Source organism: Entelurus aequoreus, linkage group LG26, assembly GCF_033978785.1.
Source record: "Entelurus aequoreus isolate RoL-2023_Sb linkage group LG26, RoL_Eaeq_v1.1, whole genome shotgun sequence".
Lineage (NCBI taxonomy): Eukaryota > Metazoa > Chordata > Actinopteri > Syngnathiformes > Syngnathidae > Entelurus > Entelurus aequoreus.
This window is the reverse complement of record NC_084756.1, coordinates 33,729,722-33,738,998: the sequence shown is the minus strand read 5'-3', so window position 1 is coordinate 33,738,998 and position 9,277 is coordinate 33,729,722. Positions and strand designations below refer to the sequence as shown.

The window sequence follows — 9,277 nt, the reverse complement described above, 5'->3', positions numbered from 1 at the left end:
CTGCATATGTATATATGTACTATATATGTACATGCTGTATATATGTACATATATAATTTATATATACATATATAAATACATACAGTACATACATATACACACATACATATACATAATATATATATATATATATATATATATATATATATATATATATATATATATATATATATATATATATATATATATATATACATAATATATATATATATATATATATATATATATATATATATATATATATATATACACACACACATAAATAAATAAATATATATATACACACACACACACACACACACACACACACACACACACACACACACACACACACACACACACACACACACACACACACACACACACACACACACACACACACACATAAATATATATATATTAGCGCTGCAACTAACGATTAATTTGATAATCGATTAATCTGTCAATTATTACTTCGATTAATCGATTAATAATCGGATAAAAGAGACAAACTACATTTCTATCCTTTCCAGTATTTTATTGGAAAAAAACAGCATACTGGCACCATACTTATTTTGATTATTGTTTCTCAGCTGTTTGTACATGTTGCAGTTTATAAATAAATTATAAAAAATAAAATAAAATAAAAAACAACAAAAAAAAAAAAAATCAACCAAAATGTATTTAGCCCAATGTGGCCCCCAAGTCAAAAAGTTTGCACCCCCCCGTCCTAAGGGAAGCACCGTTTAAATATCAGTTGGCGCAGTGAGCTAACATTAGCTGATAGCTGGAGATGGACATAACTCTGTTGTTACCATGGGAACGTAGAAAGTGAGTGTGAAGGACCGTGCTTTGATTGACGGACTTTTGAGTGTTGCCATTTGTTTACACAATGTGGACTTCACTCATTTGCCATGGATAGTAGATCTATACGGCTATTCAAGCTGTACACGGACTACTCTAAAGTGCATCATGTCTGCCGTGGTACAGGATTCCAATGAAACGTAAACGACTCCAAGGTTTGAAGTAAAGTAAAAGATCCGACAGTGACCATGAGATCCGTGGTCATGGTTCAAGCTTAAACAAGGTCCTCAAGGGTGTTAAGAGTTTTAATTAAGCCTCTGGGCACTTTAACGACCCGACTAGGACGTAGAAAGTGGGAATCCAAGTCATCCATGTCAAAGCAACATGTTAGGACTATTGGACGGCGGCCATGCTTGCCAAGCAGAGTGCAGCACAAGTCGTTTACGAGGCAGCCGACGGAGACCAAAACCCATGATGAGCTTTTTGGCTCAATCGAGGATCCGTCCTTGGATTGCGAGGCACGGACATAAAAACAAGTGGAGGGGAGAAGGGAGTGCCGCGGGTCCCATTAAGGATAATAGGTCATTAAGACTCAACTGGTTAAATCACGCATGCCAGAGTGAGGCGCCAAAAAGCGCTTAGGAAACCGCCCCGGGATATTAAGAGATGGCCTCTTTGGGAAAAAGCCAATCATTTTTGGATCAGGTTTGCGATGCTAATAGAATCTGGAAAGTGCTTTGAAGATCCTAACTATCCTAAAGTGCACCGCATCATTGTGAGACCTATTTTTGGTTACCTCCCTTCGCTAGGAGGGGAGTCACTATATTATGCCTCTCAGCAGGGTGCCATGCATCCACATCTAACCAAATACGTTCATATTGTTCTTCTTGTATTTTGTACTTTGGATCAGGCAGGTCTACCTCACCAAGTGCCAGTGAGTTCCACATACACTACCGTTCAAAAGTTTGGGGTCACATTGAGATGTCCTTATTTTTGAAGGAAAAGCACTGTACTTTTCAATGAAGATAACTTTAAACTAGTCTTAACTTGAAAGAAATACACTCTATACATTGCTAATGTGGTAAATGACTATTCTAGCTGCAAATGTCTGCTTTTTGGTGCAATATCTACATAGGTGTATAAAGGCCCATTTCCAGCAACTATCACTCCAGTGTTCTAATGGTACAATGTGTTTGCTCATTGGCTCAGAAGGCTAATTGATGATTAGAAAACACTTGTGCAATCATGTTCACACATCTGAAAACACTTTAGCTCGTTACAGAAGCTACAAAACTGACCTTCCTTTGAGCAGATTGAGTTTCTGGAGCATCACATTTGTGGGGTCAATTAAACGCTCAAAATGGCCAGAAAAAGAGAACTTTCATCTGAAACTCGACAGTCTATTCTTGTTCTTAGAAATGAAGGCTATTCCACAAAATTGTTTGGGTGACCCCAAACTTTTGAACGAGTGTATAAACTTATAATTGATGGATAGATCTGAAGTTGATCTCGAGATTATTGTGTTAAAAGTAAACAGCAAAAAAAAAATTATTATAATTTATTTTTTAACACTTTAATGAGTAGGACCCTTTTGTATGCCCTACAATTTTAGTGTGATTAGTTTTTAAGTGTCATTGCTCAAAAAATAATAATGAATTAAAATCAATGGTGTTATGAGTTATTGACCTTTTTAAGGCTCCAATTATTATATAATCTCAAATATCCCACTTAAAAATTTTATTGGGTGAAAATATTGCATATTTTGTGTTTTTTTCATTAAAAAAAAGGGTTTTCTTTGAAAAAAAGAGCATACAATTTAAATCTTTAAAAAATGTTATATTGACAGATAGACGTAATGTTGATCTAGAGATTTAAAAACTTGAATAATAACACAAATACTAATACTGAATAATGACATTTTTTATATTTTTTGGACCAAAACCCTTTGGGGTCCCCGGGATCAAGCCTGAGTGGAAGCCTAAATGTATATTTTTTATACATATATTGTATTGGTTTTTAAAATAAAAAATATCAAAATGGCCCCCGCTAGCTTTGATTTTTCAATGTGCGGCCCTCAGTGGAAAAAGTTTGGACACCCCTGGTCTAAAACAATTTTTAATTTTGGCCGTCAGCGAGGAAAAATCCAGCAATTAGCCGCACTGTCTTACTAGCTGCAGGGTTCAAAGCTTAGGAAACATGTACCGTATTTTTCGGAGTATAAGTCGCTGCGGAGTATAAGTCGCACCAGCCCAAAATGCATAATAAGGAAGGAAAAAAACATATATAAGTCACATTTTTTTGGGGAAATGTATTTGATAAAAGCCAACACCAAGAATAGACATTTGATAGGCAATTTAAAATGTCTAAAGAATAGTGAACAACAGGTTGAATAAGTGTACATTATATGAGGCATAAATAACCAACTGAGAAGGTGCCTGGTATGTTAACGTAACATATTATGGTAAGAGTCATTCAAATAACTATAACATATAGAACATGCTATACGTTTACCAAACAATCTGTCACTCCTAATCGCTAAATCCCATGAAATCTTATACGTCTAGTCCGGGGGTCGGCAACCCGCGGCTCTAGAGCCGCATGCGGCTCTTTAGCGCCGCCCTAGTGGCTCTCTGGAGATTTTTCAAAAATGTATGAAGAATAGAAAAAGATGAGGGGAAAAAAATCTATTTTTATGTTTTAGTATGGTTTCTGTAGGAGGACAAACATGACACAAACCTCCCTAATTGTTACAAATCACACTGTTTATATTAAACGTCCTTCACTGATTCAAGTATTTGGCGAGCGCCGTTTTGTGCTACTAATTTTGGCGGTCCTTGAACTCACCGTATAGTTTGTTTACATGTATAACTTTCTCCGACTTTCTAGGACGTGTTTTATGCCACTTCTTTTTCTGTCTCATTTTGTCCACCACACTTTTAACGTCGAGCATGAGTGCACAAAGGTGAGTTTTGTTGATGTTATTGACTTGTGTGGAGTGCTAATCAGACATATTTGGTCACTGCATGACTGCAAGCTAATCGATGCTAACATGCTATTTAGGCTAGCGATATGTACATATTGCATCATTATGCCTCATTTGTAGCTATATTTGAGCTCATTTAGTTTCCTTTAAGTCCTCTTAATTAAATGTATATCTCATGACACATGTAATATGGCTTTTAATTTTTTGCGGCTCCAGACAGATTTGTTTTTGTATTTTTGGTCCAATATGGCTCTTTCAACATTTTGGGTTGCCGACCCCTGGTCTAGTCTCTTACATGAATGAGATAAATAATATTATTTGATATTTTACGCTAATGTGTTAATCATTTCACACATAAGTCGCTCCTGTGGTATAAGTCGCACCCCCGGCCAAACTATGAAAAAAACTGCAACTTATAGTCCGAAAAATACGGTACTTAATATATATACATAATAAATGAAGTGGCCCTGCGATGAGGTGGCGACTTGTCCAGGGTGTACCCCGCCTTCCGCCCGATTGTAGCTGAGATCGGGGTCGCGGGGGGCGCTGGAGCCTAAGGGAATAAGCGGTAGGAAATGGATGGATGGAATAAATGAAGTGTGTGTACTAATCCAAAATGTGTGCGGTGTGTGACTAAGTGTAGAGATTGGCTGTAATAGCTGTAGGGGACGGCGTGGTGCGGTTGGGAGAGCGGCCGTGCCAGAAACATGAGGGTTCCTGGTTCGATCCCCAGCTTCTACACTGCAAAAACTGAAATCTAAGTAAGATGAAATATCTCAAATAAGGGTGATATTTGCTTATTTTCTGTCTGATAAGATAATTCTTCTCACTAAGCAGATTTTATGTTAGTGTTTTAAGGGTTTTGGTCCTAAATGATCTCAGTAAGATATTACAGCTTGTTGCTGAGATTTGATGACATATATTGAGTAAAACATGCTTGAAACTAGAATATCAACTGTTGCAAAGCTGTGTCATCAACACTCACAAGTATAAAACTACTTTTTTAAAGTAATAATTTCTTATTTCAAGCATGAAAGAAAAAAATCATGACTTTGACACAATTGTGTGTCATATTAAAACAGATGACAGCCAATTGGACTTTGTTGTTTTTTTTTCAATGAAACAATAGAAAGTACATACTCATTTAGTAGTACAGTTATTAGTGAGATTATACTTATTTTAAGGTATTTTTGGGTTCATTGAGGTTAGCTAATTTTACTTGTTTTGGAAAGTCTTGACAAGTCAAATTTTCTTGTTCTATTGGCAGATAATTTTGCTTAGTTCAAATAAAATATCCCTAATTGATTAATTTTGAACACTGACTTTTTGCAGTGTACCAAACTAGTCACGTCCGTTGTGTCCTTGAGCAAGACACTTCACCCTTGCTCCTGATGGGTCGTGGTTAGCGCCTTGCATGGCAGCTCCCGCCATCAGTGTGTGAAAGTGTGTGTGAATGGGTGAATGTGGAAATAGTGTCAAAGCGCTTTGAGTACCTCGTAGGTAGAAAAGCGCTATACAAGTATTTACCATAGTGTGTTACCATTAGTGTCCAATAGGGGCGAGGCAGGCTCGTAGGTCCGTGAGCACAGGCAGGAAGTCGGGGTCTATAGCAAGGCGTCAAAAGTCTGTGTCCGGGCGGGAGGTCGCGATCCAAGATGCAGCCAGGGAACCAGAGGGAAAGCGGGGAGACGAGACTCACGGCTTGGGACGTGGGAACAGTGGCAGGCTGCAGAGAGACGACAAGGAGGACACGAGACGAATAAACACAATGGGGGGAGAAAACACAGAGAGAGAAACGAATACATAGAGCTTGACAGGTTGGGCTTACTGTACAGGACAGGTCGCTACGTTCTGGCCCGGAACGCCAGGTCCGCACTGGCTTAAGAAGCCCAGGAAGCTCATCGGCGACAGGTGTGATGAGTGCTGATTGATTGCAGCTGCGGTGTGCGCAGGTGCGCTCTTGGAGGTGCGCATTGGAACGAGCCCGGGCCGTGACAGTCGCACTTTAAATTTTGCAGCTTCACTCAATATTTTTTTAAAGCATATTCCACGTATTTTTGGACTGAAATAAGTATTTTGAAGCCAAAAAATGGCCAGAGTTACAGTAGTATTGGCCACGACATGAAACCAAACCAATCAGAGCGTGTCGTTCAGTATCGTGGCCACTGATTGGCTCAAAAAAAAGAGTGTAAAGGGTGACTACATGGATGTTATTTCATGTCTGAAGAGCTCTCATAGTGTTAAAACCTATATAATATCCATCTGCATGGTATTAAGCACAGGTGTCCAACTCAAGGGCCGGGGGCCAAATCGGGCTCGTCACATCGTTTTGTGTGGCCCGTGAAAGCCTGGAAACCATACGGGTCAATTAAGTACTTTTATCTTTTCTGACCTGATATAATCGCTCTCTCCGTTTTGACAGAAATAAATACATCTACTGCCAGCAATTGCACGTATTTTTACTCAATATTATAATGTAACAAATGTATTATCATTTGAACAGAACACATTTTCTTAAAATAAAAATGAATACTCAACTGTGTGCTTGACTTATGTGTTAACCTGTAATAATAATGTTCTTAAGGTGATGAATTGTTAGTTACATTTGTGTGAATTTAGGCTGGAAAGTAGTTATAATCTGTAATAATGACGAACTATTAGTTTTGTGTTTCCAAATAATTGTTCCAAAAAAAAAAAAAATCTGATGGAAAATAGTTATAATCTGTAATATTAAAATTATTAGTTTTGTTTCCTAATAATGTAACAAATATATGATTAAGTATTACAAACTTTTTTTTTTGTTCAGAAAAAAAAAAATCTGACAAACTGTAGTTATAATCTGTAAAAACAATGAACTATTTGTTTTGTTTCCTAATAATGTAACACATCTAACATACATCACAAACGTGTTTTGTTCAAATAAAAATAAATATCCGACCTATGATTTCGAAGGAAGTTGTCCATTAAATTGTAAATTGTAATTAACAGATTTTACAGTAAAAAAACATAACATAAAACAGCTGCTCAGTTGCCAGAATTTTACTGTTAAAAAGAAGGGTTACCATTTTTCTTTTTATAGTAATACACCGTAATAAGTCAATAATTGTATGCACTCGGCACGGCTCCTTCCCAAGATTTCTTCTTTTTCCCTATTTTTGGCTTTTAGTTTTTCTTTGCCCGGATGTGGGTTCAGATCAGGGGATTTCACACACACACACACACACACACATATATATATACACATTCATACATATATACATACATACATACTGTATATATAAACACATTAATACATATATATACATACACACATGTACAGTATATACACGTGTATATACTGTATATTTACATGATTACATATAATATAAAGCATATATAATTAATAATTACTATAATAGAATAATAAGAGTATGTGAAAGTTCAACTCCTACCTTGTTTACTTCCGTGACGACCTCTTTAAAGCTTTGTAATCAGAAATATTAAGCAGTTAAAAGTCAAACATTGGTAAGCGTGGAGAGTGTTTTGCCTGTTTTCACCATCATGCCTTGCAATTTATTTAAATGGGTGTAATTGAAAAAAAAATTATGGTGATAGGACTTTTTCATTAATTATATCCACAAAGTTCAGTGAGCAAGTTGTGTTGTGTGTGTGACCGTGTGTTGAATTTTTGTGCTGGTTGATTTTTTTTTCCCTGCACAATGACTAGGAAAGGTTGTTTGGATCGGGTCATATAAAGTAATGCTGTGCTAGTGAGATCAAGTACAAAAAGATCATGGTGACTAACCGGAGTTCCACAAGATGGTAACAAACTGCCACCTGTCAAACCCCTGGGTATGTAGATTTGTTATGAAAACACCCCCCACAGTCAAGTTGCTCATTGAAATGGAACTTGTGCCGTCGTCTTGCAGGCCTAATTGAGGATACCAGAGGGCTGCATTTTGGGCAACCCTGTCCTAGTGGCTAAGCGTCATTATAAAAGGACATCGAGACTCAGTTTGATTGGCTGTGGAAGAAGAATGAAATAAAAGAAGAAACAGCAGCACCTAGTGGTTGTTGGTAGAATAATCATACACCCATTGGCCTCTTTGTGTGTGTAGTTCATTGTGATCCAGCACAATATTAATAAACAGCTACATATGCTTTTACTAAGCTAATAATGCCTTCCCTATTAATGTACAAATACAGTTGTACAATTTCAAAGATTATTTTAAGACCAATTTGCAAATTCATGATCCTAATACTAGACAAACTGATAATATCCGTCCTATCTTTGGCCGTATCACTTTTAGCCAGTTTTCCATTAAACACAGAGGTCCTTTACTGTGGAATACTCACCTATGTATTGCAAACTCCTCATCTTCACTCACTAACTTTAAACTTAGATTAATGGCCAGCATGAGGAATCAACATTCTCCATTTGTTCCTACCTTATAATGTAGCCCTATACTTCACTATCCACACAAGGTAGACTACTTGTTGTGTAATTTTTTACATACTATGTTTAATTTTGTTTGTTAATTTACTGCTTTAGGTGAGAACCTTGCATAAACCCTGCTTGGGTTTCTTTTCTCACCTGCATTTATTTCGTATTACGTATTCCTCATTACTCATTGTGCGAATAACTAAAAAAATAAATAAAAGACTGTCTATTGTTGTGACTTGGATGAAGATCAGGGGCCGTATTTATCAAGCGTCTTACAGTGCCATTTTACACTTAAGTCCTGAGAATTTGCGAAATTTAGTCCTACTCTCAAACTTAAGAATAAAAGCTATTTATCAACTTTCTTAAGTCTAAGAATCACTCCTACTCTCCACGATATTTAAGAGACCTTCAGAGGTGTCTTAAGTGGTTAGGAGTTGCCAGCAGGGGATGGCACTGAGGCGAGAGAGACGTGCGCCAACGTTCAGGGAGCGGAAGGATGTCTTGGCTTTGTTTGATGACGAGCAGCTGATCAAACGGTATCGTTTAGACAGAGTGGGTATTATTTTTGTCACAGATTTAATAATTTTCGATTCCTTGTTGATTTCTGCATGTGGCTGCAGTGGGCTAGTATATATATAGAGCCACCCACACCAGTTTCAAGTTAGTTGCCTACGGTAATTAATGAATTGGAAAGAAAATGTTATGAGGAGTAGCGTATGTGTGTGTGTGGCCCTTTAATAGGTGACAGCATGTGAGGTGAGTGACGTCAGTGAGTGTGTGGGCGAGAGAAGAGAGGGAGCGGTAGCGTGAGTGCGGGCGGGGACTAGTTTGTTTTGTGTTGGATTGGCTGTGTGCAATCAATAAAGCAAGATTTGCAATTAATCGCCGGACTCATCATTCACTCTAAAGTCGTCCGCTGTGGAGACCCACTGCCGGGTAAAGTGAAGGGTGTTGCCCCGAGCATACATCCTGGAGAAATGTCTCCCCTGCACTCTTCGACTACGGTCTGGGAACAGGAAGCAGGAAAGGTGCAACAAAAAGAAAACATTTATTTTTGATTCATTGCCAATATTGTTTGTTTTGTATTA

At 37.5% G+C, this 9,277-nt stretch overlaps 1 protein-coding gene across 1 annotated transcript in view; it reads right to left on the bottom strand.

Moving 5' to 3' along the window:
* Positions 1-9,277, bottom strand: part of LOC133643089 (FYVE, RhoGEF and PH domain-containing protein 5-like) — a 79,160-nt gene that overhangs the window by 69,183 nt on the left and 700 nt on the right. The window contains exon 2 of the mRNA XM_062037496.1: positions 5,294-5,492. The gene's annotated coding sequence lies outside the window, so the exon portion shown is untranslated. The remainder of the gene's footprint in view (positions 1-5,293; positions 5,493-9,277) is intronic.